Genomic DNA, 13199 nt, shown 5'->3' with positions numbered 1-13199 from the left:
CAAGTATGGATGATTTACACAATCAACCCATATATTTAATTAGTCTTCTTGTGATCACTTAATTAATTCTAGATTAATTCTTGATCAATACTAATTAAATAATCTTATTAATAAATTATAACTTATAATAAATTAACAAACCTTAAGTGTTATTTCTCTCATTATATTCTATCCAACTGCATGATGCCATGCAACCCGAATGGACCATGCCTGGTCGGGTCAAGTCTTACCAATTATAGTTATGGACTTAGACATTAATCCAACAGTCTCCCACTTGGATAAGTCTAAAACTATTATTGCGTATGACTTCAAGAACCAACTGGCAATCGTAGCTGTCAAAAGCTTCCGTCGAACTTTGACCTTGCCGATGATCTCTGACATTTGTCAATGACTTGTCCATTAGATAATGGATCATATATTCCTCCATTGTAGATATCATATGGACTAAGACATGGATTATAAATCATTCTCTCTGTCCATTTGTTGTTTCCCGATTTCCGATTTATGACGACTGACTGATTGAACAAAACAAATCAGTCATGGCTTGGCCAAGCACTCACATGTATCATCATTAAACCATCGAGGGGCCCACAAATATCATTTTTATCCCGAAGGTAAAAGGAATGGATAAACTTCGACTCATATGGCTTGTTCTACTACTTGTTGAATCATACACAAAGGCACATTTTATAACATCGAGTTACCGAATGTGTTTTCGTGCAATCAATGTACAACCAACTCATAGTAACAACTCATATCTCTAGGTTTGGAGAATATAAGATATTATCGTCTCATGATCACTCGTGATAAAATCCATGAAGTGATTCAAATGAGGGTGGGTTGAATCCAATACTAAGAACTTATGAGCACTCATGAGCGTTGTAGCACAACTTTGTCCACCAACTTGGACCTCTACAAGCCAACCCATGACAGTCTTGATTCATATCTACTTCCAACATATGACCGACTATGGATGGCTTTGAATAACTTAGTCATTCCAGAAGAATAACCTAGTTATTATGGAAGTCAAAACATGCAAAGTGAAACACACGAATAAATGAATATAATATAGTATCAAAACCTATGAATATAAATAAAACACTTTCTATTTATCACCATACTGATTACTCATTATTCATTGTTTCGGTTTTATTAACTTTATACTTGAATTAAAAACACTAGTTTTCCCATGCTCCAAGCATGTACACTATGTATTTTCTAAACAATAGCTTTGCCATACACCAAGTACGCACTCTATGTTTGTCTATGATCCTTACTTTGTGAAATAAACCAATTGACCAAACTTTCAATGATTCTAATTTCACACTCCCAAATCGAAATATTGTTAGGCTTTAAACTTAAATGCACTACCCTCTTGCAATGAATGTGTACAAAGTCACAAAGACTTGTCAATAACCATTACAGGGTATTCCAATGAAGACCTACTCCATGGACACAAAGCCTTATGTTCAAAGTATGCATTGCTTTGAACATGCTTCTTGCACTAAGTTCTTTCTAATCTTACACAGATTGCTTCTATCTGTAGAGACAACTCTATATTCCCATTTTGACTACGACTTTTGAACAAGAGTTGCCTCTTTTGAGACTATGTCAATATGGCCCTTCCAAAATTCACACTATACTTCCAACTGTCCTTGAGTAACCAATCTTTGTTAAACCTTAGATTGTCCTCGACAATTGCCTAATCACTTTAGTGATATCCAATTCTAGACATTTTCCTCCTTAATGCCCCAAGGCATTTGGAAAATTCAAAAAGAATAAATATTATAGCACAAGTAATCGATCTTGTACCCAAAGTAAATGGGACACGATTCATGATGTTTCACATAAAGAAATGGTTCTAGACTAGTCTTTTGCCATAATAATTTTTTGTTTGCCATATTCTCAAAATTTTACTATGAAAAGGGATGGCGTAATCATAATCGAATTTTGAGAACGCAATATATAGGATTTTCTTAAGTTGAACCAATCCAACATGAAATTCATATATATATTCTTGACTAAAGGTGATTAAAATCTCAATATAAGCTCTTTAGAATGATTATAAACTCAATCTACGCTTGTTAGAATTGAAACGAAGTATAATTTCCTCTCCCTTAATTATAGCAAAACAACTTTTTCTACCCCTGCAACCTCACGAATTGAAACTTTTGTTTTCTATAATTAACATTGCTAACTTGCAATACTTATCAGAATTATCATGTTCCCACTAACATGATGATTATTAGAATAACACTTATGCTCCCACTAGCATTGACATGTACTCAGAAATCAGCTATTGACTTTTTTAGCGAAGTTCAGATTTCTGATACTAGATTGCTTTGATAAGACTTTATCAAAATCATACACCTTATCTTAAATAGCTTACAGGTGTGTCTAAAAAATTTCAGAACTATGAAAAGGGATTATGTAATCATAGTCTTATTTGTTTAGACCTTTGCTATTTCTCATAAGTCCATGTTAGTGTGCCTACTAACAACTTTGAGAATGCAAAGATTACTATCTACTTAAAAATCTACTTAGTGAAAGTGTTTCCTCACCATCATTTTCATGAATCGGAGAGAAACATTATGACACTTAGATTTTTATGGTGTATGAGTTCCTACCCATATGAATTTGTCAAAAACTTAGTAACAAGACACGGATAATGACAAATCCAAACACATATGGACTAAACTTATGCAATTTTAACTTCTTGCCACCTGGCAGTACAGGGCCTGCCATTGCTTCCAAGTTGTTATGCAACCAATTGAGAACTCTAAGAACTCATATGCAAAGCCAACTTTAACTGGAATGGGCACATAATATGTCAACACGATAGGTTATAAACCTCAAGTCATGTGCTAGTGAAGAACCTCAGGTTTTATTCTTGATTAGTTCTTGAGACTTTCAAGACCTTTAAGACTCCCACTGTCCTCTTGACATATAAGACTCTCTTGTCAAATATTCAAGGGATAATGCGGATTCTTTATCAATACAAACACTTCACACAACTGGCCTAAGTTGTTCTTTGTTTTATCCAAAACATCACAACTTACCAACTTCAAATCTACAAGAGTAGGACACTTTTACTCTTACATTTGACATGTGTTTTTAAACATTTCTTTAAGATATGTGACTCAAGTTACAGTCTGAGAGTATAACTCTAAGGATTGTTTTGGAACGAAGTATGTCTCATCTTCTTGATTTAACCATTTCAACTATTCATAACTCCTCTTGTTAGCTATCAGAATGCACTTAGAGGATGAATTGTGATAAGGTCTCTTAATCATTAAGATGATCATATATCATAAAATACTCTCCCATCTTTTCAGATTTGAAAAACTTTTATCCTTCTGCCTAATTTGATTCTTCTCATTCATTCTGCCATATATCGAAATTTTTTTCAACGTATGAGAATTACACTTAAGCATGTAAGTATAACCATATTTACTAAACTTTAGTAAATCATGACGAATAGTCTTATCGATTAATTGTGATGGGCTTGATTAGTGCACATGACTGTGTACTCGATCCCTTAGCCCTTCACTTGACCCACACATCCATGTGAACAAGTAATTAGTCTTAATTTTCCAATGCTTGAAAGTTCTCATTCATCATACTATACAATTTGCATGATTCCAAGTTTCGGTCCAACTGAAACTTGGGTGATGAGAATCGTTCTTTATTTGGTAAATTTAGACATTACCACAAATGAAAGAATCAATTTCATATTTCCATTATTGCCATCGATGGAATCATATAGACAACAATTTCTTTCACAAATGCCATTGTAAGGATACTTAAAATAAATAAAATTAAAAAATTTTCTTTTATTTTAAAACTTTGCGGAAAAACTAATCCTTACAATGCAAATGTATATGAAAACTTGTTGTTATTTATTCCTAAGCAATTTATCATAACTCCTAAGAAGTAGCTCAATAATCCAATCTTCAAACTATGCGATAGAAATCCATCTACGCAATCAGATTTAGCATATTCTTTCTTTCAGTTTCTTTACTTTTCTTTGATTCTTAAAACACCAAGATGTGACCCAGTCAAATCATGTAATAAGAATCTCCAAATAGGAACTTAATAGAGTTAGACAATGGACTTTACCTTAAATAAAATCAAACTCATTGAATTTACCATCCTTAGGTAAGTTTGGCAGCTTCGCAACCAATGCCCCTTCCTTTGGCAATATAAACATATGGACCCTCTGGTAATGGCACACGGGACTATCACAGACTTAGCTTTTCTCTTTACCATTTGGTCAACCGAGTTGACTATGGCCGATCCCTTTTCATTGGGAAGAGAGAGCTTTACTGGATATCCAATGTCTTCATTGTCAATGTCCATAAAGTTTTAGGAAGTTGATCTTAGCAAATATATAAGATCATTAAGGGTCTTGTCATAGTCTGTTTCATAGGTGTCCCAAAGGAACTCACTATGTGACTTAGAAAGTGATTGAGCCACCAACTTTCTCAAGACTTTGACACCCAACTATTCCGGCTTGTCAGTATGTGACTACATCTCCAAGATGTGATCACACCTAGACCTTTCTTTGCCAATAGGGCTTGAGTGACCTTGAACTTGTGGGTTAGGGAGAATAATTGGAGGAGGTGAAAGAAGTATGATTTCCATGGGACATCATCTTCATTTAGGAAAATTTGTTTGAAGAGATTTAGGAAGATCATAAATGTCTAAACCAGACATCTTTTGGGAGATATTCAAGATAGTTGATCTAAAGTCCTTAATATGACACCCAATATGAAATATTAAGGCTAGGACCCAACACAATACTTATATAACTCGGAAGAAGGATGTCGTAATCCAAGCTATAAAACATTTGAAGGTAGGTGAATGACGATTCACCAATTTCCACCAAGATAAACAAAATGTATTATTAGGTTTTATTTGGTTTTGAAACTCCAAGATCTTTGAGATTCATTGAACTGTTCAATGGCATGTTTCAATCTCGAGTGTGCCCTTTAGGTTTTGTGACTGGGATGTCGAGGATCACAAGACAAGTTGTGAAGTAACCATGCAAATTACTTGGTACTCTTAAATGTTTATCACCCAACTGATGTGACGGTAAACCATACACGCTCCACCGGCCTATGATTAAACTTTAAGAAACCCTTTGCCTACCTTGTTAAATAAAGCTAGTATGCCGGTAAACCACACATGCTCCACCAACCGACTTAAGCAAAGTACGAAGTGTAATTTCATGGGTTAGCACCTTATTCACATTTTTCCTAAGTAACTAAGATTGCGAATTATAAGTGTTTAGTTACTTAGTATTTATCATTACTACTTTTAATGAAGCGAAAAATTAGAGTCTTTGTCCTACCAGTTCGGCTAACGACCATCCACCAGTCAAGGAAGCGGTGGGTGAGAGTGGACACCCATTAAACTGTCATTTTATAAGCTGTAACCTTATACCCCCCCTTATAGACCCGCTTCGTGAATGAGGCCTACTAACGGTAAGACTGACTTTACTCTTATACATATATATAAATATTATTAACTCATAATATTATAAAGTATAAGGGTTGAATTTTTTACTTTTAAAATCCTAAGGGCTTAACTTGGAATTAAAGTATACATAAGAGAAAACTTTTCAAATTCCAAAACATGAGGGCAAGTTTTGAAACTATTCAAAACTAATTAATTCCATAACTTATGTGTTTAAAGTAGTTTTAATTAAAAGACTCTTCAGGTTCCATAACTTGAGGACAAGTTATGGAAGACTTTAAACTATTAAAGAATGTAACTTTTCTTTATTTTTGTAACTTATGGAACTAATTAAGGTTACACATTTTAATGATTAATGAAGTGACTCTTGAATCTCCATAACTTGAGGACAAGTTACGGAGTCATAAAACCGTTTAATGAGAACAAGACTCTTCATATTTGTAACCATTGCCAACTTTTATGAGTTTTAAGAAACTTTAATGTGACTTTTCATGTAACTTGAGGACAAGTTACACAAACACATTTTAGAATCAATTCATAGATTAAAATGGATCAAAGACACATAATCAGTCAACCTTTTCTATTAATCTAAGCAACTCATACGAACATGATAATTGGAATCAAACTTTTTCATGTAATTAGCATAACACTTAAACTAACACAAAACATGAATCTATTGACAATTATCTTTGAAATTGGATTAGTATGAACATCACCACGTCTAAAATAAGTTTATAAGTCCAAAACCAGCTTAGGGTAATGTTTGTAGTCCATTTCTAGCCAAAAAAAGTCGAATATATGTTGTTTGGGGCTCCAACTCGTTGAGTGCACAAACAAACTCGGCGAGTTGGATGCATTTTGACTTGGACTCGGCGAGTCCAGTGCCTAGAAAGCCAGAAAATCGATTTTTTCAGCATTTTTCAGCAGTTTGCATCAAGTATAAGAGAAAGCAAGCCTAGGCTCTGATACCACTGTTGGGTTTTGGGCATTCTAACACTCCTAAGTGTACATGCAACCCTAAATACCTTGGATCTATGTTTTCTCTATTATACATGCAAATATGAACATCCAGGGTATTATCCTAATCTAGCATACAAAAACAATGAATATAACAAGATAGAATACATACCTCTTTGATGTCGAATGTCTTCATGAAGCTTGAGTGCCTATGTGACAACCCGATATTTCGAGACAATGTAATGTAAAACCAATCAAATTTAGGTCAAAATATAACTTTCCTAAAATCTTATTTGGGTTAAATAAAGTAGTAGGAATCATATCAAGGTTTTCGTACATATAAAGAACCCTAAAATCCGAGTTATAACGAAGAAGTTATGACCAACCGAAGATTCTCGGCAAAACCAGCAACACCGATTAAACGAAAAACGCGAAGTTTCAATACAATAGTTTTTAGCCTTAAGTATCTAAATGAAAGTTATAGATAACCTCAAACCGTGAGCGTACATAAAAAGAACGTCCAAATCTGACTTCGTATGAGGAAGTTATGATTTTTTGAAGAAATTCCTTAATCACGTCATTTTAATAAATAAATAATAAAAATAATTTCATAATTTGCCAACGGAATCTAAATGAAAGTTGTAGATCTTAGTCTCACCTACGCGTGGATATAAAGAACGTCGAAAACGGAGTTCGTATGAAGGAGATATGAACTTTAGAAGTTTATTTAAAATAAATATAAATTTAAATATAAATTCTTGGTAATATCCAAAGTGGAGTCAGCAGATAGGACCGGAGTACGCCCTGCGTACCCTCGTACGCCCCGCGTACTCGAATCAAGGTCCTCGGATCGTCTACATCGCCCCAATGCGAAGCTACCGACCCGCCCCATCCGACCCGCCCCATCCGACCCGTCCCATCCGATCCGTCCCATCCGAAGCCGAGGCAGTCGAGGACACGCTCATGCATGACGTACGCGTACGCGCTGCGTATGAGCGTACGCCCCGCGTACCGAGGCTTCTCAGACCCCCTATAAATAGAATGTGAGGGTTTCCGGAAAAATTGCTCATTTCTCTCCTTTCTCTCACGATCTTGCCTCGATTTTCGTGCCCGAAGCTCTGGTCTTTTTGCTCAAGTCCCGAGGGTCGATTTTACTCCCGAGATTCCCGAGAATCCCGAGAGAAATCCGTTTCCCAAGACGAAACTCTGCCCGGTTTTCCATCTCGCTATCTTCAAACTTTCAAGTGAGTTCATACCCCTTTAATCAACCTTTGAAATGATTTTAAATGTTTTAAATACTTATGGGGGGGAATACAAGTTAAATACTTATAGTTATTGCTTCAATCACATGTGATTGCATTAATCACATGTGATTGCATTAATCACATGTGATTTATAACTAGGGAAACCAATGATTTTATCACTGTTCAAACTGTCTATCAAACTGTTTTACTTCAAAATGTTTTACAAACCCTTTTACTTTTCAAACTTATTTACAACTATGATTCAAACAAATGTTCCTTATACTTAAACTGTTTTATCAAACCTATGCCTTCAAATTGTTTTATAGATTGACATCAAGTCGATCTTTTATTAAAATAATACTTCTGTTTCAAATGTCTTATAAAAACTTATTTATGCTTTTATATTATAAATTGCATGCCCATATATGTATAGATGTATAAATAATGTTTAAAGGGCTTAGGAAGGCCATCCGCCCTATTTCCTTTTTCTCGATTTGGATGTGGTCTGGTGGGATTTCGGGTGACCATCCGAAGGTCGTTTCAATATTAGTTATATATCAAATATACATATATAGACATAAAAGTACTTCCATATTCATACGTACTAGACACATCACTAGTAAGTTACCATCGGGGTAACACATGATCATACTATTACAACTGTTAGATCAATGAGTCAGTTCATTCATGAGTCCATATACAACTATACTATGAGAACATATACAACTATACTAGGAAGAGAACATATACAACTATACTATAAGAACATATACAACTATACTATGAGAACATATACCACTATACTAGGAGGAGAACATATACAACTATACTAGAATGAGAAACATTACATTATACATACTAGAATACTTAAATTACTGTGATTTAAATCGGAGCATGACTTAACCGTCGTGACTCGAGTTGTGGCCAGAGTCTCTTGGAGGGGGAGCGTGAGTTTGCGTATAGATCTATGCTGGATTGACAATCCTACACCTTGCTGCTAGCTACAGCCGGACCTGCAGGTCTGCGGGTGCCAAACGTCATTTCTTTATTATGACCATTCATTATGTCGTTGTTACTAGTCGATAGTATGGTGCAATTTATCACATAATGCCTTAATATAAATCCGGTTTAAGGTAGTTAGTATAGCAGTAGTTCCTATAATACAAAGCTACAATACTACAATGATTTACCCATTACATATTTTTAGTGATAACCTCACTTAAACATTAATGTACAAACTATATTTTGTTAAATGATAGTTACACTTGGGAAATTACACACTTTTACAACAAACGAGCATACAAAACATTTAAGCCCTAGTAGAAGGCTACTTTAATAGAAAATATAGGTTTTTCAGAGAGATTCAAACTTTTACAAACACTTACATACAATTTACAACTTATACTTACGACAGGTTCAAACGTTTTGATAACAAACATCGACACTAAAATACTTATGAACTCACCAGCTTAATGCTGATAAACTCTTTCAAAATAACTTGTATTCTCAGGTCATCAGTAGGCAGGTACCGAGGCCAGCTTTTGAGAAGATGGAGCGCATCCAAGACTCATCATATTATTATTTTTATTTACCTTATATTTTTGGTGTCTAAAACTGTACAGAACACACTTGTATTAAAATTATATATTTAATGAAATGGATGATGTTGTTTGCTTATTTACATTTACTGTGTTGTGATACTTTACATGACGTCCTCCGCCCCAGAACGTTTCCGCCGTTCTTCGTTTTGGGGTGTGATAGATTGGTATCAGAGCATTGTTTATAGTGAATCAAGTATATCAACCCATAAAAGATATACTAAACTATAAACCCATTAGGGATTAAAGCACTCTGACCAAGAGTCTATACTTTAAAATATTAAAATATTTAATTAAGTATACTAGTCTGCATTCATACTAAAATTAGTGTCACAATGACAAGAACAAAAGTATTACGATTGTTAAATATCATAAGTGAGCTCGGGGATGTATGGTCAGTCCTGGGAATGGCATAGCCTGATCAACTATGCTGGTCCTAGGAGTGATTAGCATATGCCCTAGAATGGTTGTAATAGGTTAACAAGTCTAAAAACTTACCAACAATACCACAAGAAGATCAGTAGAACTTAAACTTAAAATGCTATAGGTGTATTTGGTACTACTAGTTACACGTATACTATATTCTTATACCTCTCTTCTCGTGTAGATCTAAATGGCTGGATTTCATCACGACGACCCGTACTTTCCAAATGAAAGCCATGTTGGGTGGATCGAAGAAGAGCCCGAAGATGAGCATCCAATCCCTTTGGATGATCACCTCGCAGAAGACTTTCCTGATGGATCCGACTCCGAGCCTGAAGTCAACAACCTACCACTCGTAGGTCGAGCCCCGAACAACAACCCTCGACCAGCTTTTCCAAGCCCTACTCCCTTGTGGGAAAACAACTTGAACCGCTGGAGTGAGGAACAGGGTCAACCCTTACCATACTTTGGGGACAGAAGCTTTTACAACGTCAGCGATGGTGGCTCTGCTGACCGAGCTCTGCCTGTCATTATCCGCAGAATAGCTCGTAATGTCGAGCAAGGTCGAGCAGCCATCGATCGGGTCATAGAGATTGATGCCAACTCAGGTGTCAACACAGTCCGCATCCGCCGTCTTGAAGAAGACATGGAACGGACCCGGAGAACCAATGAAACCCTACAGCAGCAGCTGGCTGCCTCACGAGCTGAAATCTTGGAACTTCGAGCTCGTCAGAGGGCTCATGATCGACACCTTCAAGAGGTGTTTCGTCAAGTTTCTGACCTCAGGGCTCGCCCGGGGAATTCCCATCGCCGTTAGATGATGTCTAGTACATCTCTGTCTTTTGATTAAAGAATAGCCTTTAACGTCTGTGCTCTAAGTAGCACTTGTCTGTAAAATATTCCTAACTTTCAGTACTCTAATTAGGAATCTAAGAACTGTCAAACTTTTCTATATGGTATGATGTAAGACCTACTGTTAGGTCGATTTTCCTTGAACTTATTAGATCAGTAATACCAGTATTATTGAAATCTACCTAATCTGTGGGAAAAATCTATACACTTGTGCTTTCCTACTAATATTTCTTATTGTGATTTCAAACACTCATTCAACTGTTGGGCTAGGGTTAGTTAGTCCATGTGTCACTCTCACGTTGCTTACAAATTGATTCTTACCATTTTTCTTATCTTTATAAACTTATAGCTGAAAGATGCCTCCTCGCAAATCTCCCAGGAATAACCCTGCACCTCCACCACCTCCTCCGCCTCCGGTCATCGATACTGTAGCCCTGAATGCTACCGTAGCTGCAGCAGTGGCAACTGCCATGGCTCAGTATCACTCAACTGATGCCAGCAGAGTTGGAACCCCTGTGGAATCAACCCCGGTTGAAACCCCTGTGCGCTCGAGAGAGTGCTCCTATAAGGATTTCACCAATTGCAAGCCGAAGCCTTTTTACGACACCGGCGGAGTCATTGCCCTCTCGCAATGGCTCGAGAAGACTGAATCAGTCTTCGAAATCTGTTCATGCCCTGCGGCGAGTAAAGTCAAATACGCCGAATGCACCTTTGAAGGAAAGGCCCTGACATGGTGGAACGACCATGTTAAGGCAGTAACCCTCGTCGTAGCCAACGACATAGGCTGGGAAACGATGAAAGACCTCATGATGGGGGAATACTGCCCGAGGGGCGAAGTCCAGAAACTGGAACAGGAACTCTGGAACCTGACCATTAAGGGCACCAATGTGATCGCTTACACTGCCCGATTTAGCGAACTGGTGGCCCTCAAAGCGAGGAATGCTGGAGGAGCAGGGAGGGTACTAGCTATAGGCCACGGGGAAGCAGTTGCTGACCCGACCGTGGTGACTGGTACATTCCTCCTCGATAACTCCTATGCATGCATTCTGTTCGATAGTGGAGCGGAGCAAAGCTTCGTAAACCATAAATTTGCTCGCATGCTTAATCAACCACCGCACGCACTCAAAGAACTATTCACAGTAGAAATGGCTAATGGAAAAACTGAAAGTACGAGTAGCATATACTTAGGTTGTACCCTAACTCTAGATAACCATTCTTTCCCAATCGATCTCATGCCAGTCTCAATAAAAAGTTTCGACGTTATCATTGGCATGGATTGGTTAAGCCTTCATCGCGCCGACATCATGTGCTACGAGAAAGCAGTCCGTCTAAACCTTCCATCCAACGAAACTCTTATAGTCTACGGCAACAAACCCGGCACAAGTCTTCGTATTATATCAAGTATTCAAGCACAGAAGTATCGGCGTAAGGAATACCGTGCATTCCTTGCTCACGTCGTCGACACGAGCCTCGAAACGAAAGAACTAAAGAACATCCCAGTAGTGAGCGACTTCCCCGACATTTTCCCAGAAGAACTACCCGGGTTACCTCCGCAATGACAGTTTGAGTTCAGAATCGACTTAGTCCCAGGAGCTACCCCAGCAGCCAAGTCGCCCTACCGTTTAGCACCAGCTGAGATGCAAGAACTCTCTGGTCAACTTAACGAACTGCTCAGCAAGGGCTTTATAAGACCAAGTTTCTCACCTTGGGGAGCACCGGTCTTATTCGTTAAGAAGAAAGACGGATCATTCCGTATGTGCATCGACTACAGAGAACTCAACAAACTGACGGTCAAGAATCGTTACCCTCTGCCTCGTATAGATGACTATTCGACCAACTGCAAGGGGCGAACTATTTTTCTAAGATTGATCTGAGATCCGGATATCACCAGTTACGAGTGCTAGAGGAGGATGTGCCGAAGATAGCCTTCCGAACTCGTTACGGATATTACGAGTTCGTGGTGATGCCATTCGGATTGACCAATGCGCCCGCAGTCTTCATGGATCTGATGAATAGAGTATGCCGACCTTACTTGGATCAGTTCGTCATCGTTTTCATTGACGACATCCTGATCTACTCCCGAAGTAAGAAAGAGCATGGCGATCACCTGCGACAATTTTTAGAGACATTACGAAAAGAGAAGCTTTATGCGAAGTTCTCGAAAAGTGAATTTGAATCCGAAGAGTCGAATTCTTAGGACACGTGGTAAGCGAAGAGGGAATCCACGTGGACCCATCCAAAATAAAAGCCATTGAGAACTGGTCAGCGCCAAAGACGCCTACTGAAATTCACCAATTTCTAGGTCTCGCTGGCTACTACCGCAGATTCATTCAGAACTTCTCCCAAATAGCGAAACCTCTTACGACCCTGACCCAGAAAGGCGTGGCCTTTGACTGGGAAGAGAAACAAGAGAGAGCGTTCCAAACGCTCAAATGAGCCTTGTGCACCGCGCCAATACTATCCCTTCCCGAAGGAATAGAAGACTTCGTAGTCTATTGCGATGCATCAAATCAAGGGCTCAGATGGGTTCTGATGCAGCGAGGTAAGGCCATCGCCTACGCCTCGAGACAGTTGAAGACACATGAGGTTAACTACACGACCCACGATCTTGAACTAGGATCAGTAGTGTTTGCTCTGAAGATCTGGA

The sequence above is a fragment of the Lactuca serriola genome, chromosome 5 (genome assembly GCF_051521515.1).
Source record: "Lactuca serriola cultivar US96UC23 chromosome 5, Lser_US96UC23_V15, whole genome shotgun sequence".
NCBI lineage: Eukaryota > Viridiplantae > Streptophyta > Magnoliopsida > Asterales > Asteraceae > Lactuca > Lactuca serriola.
This window is presented reverse-complemented; position numbering follows the sequence as displayed.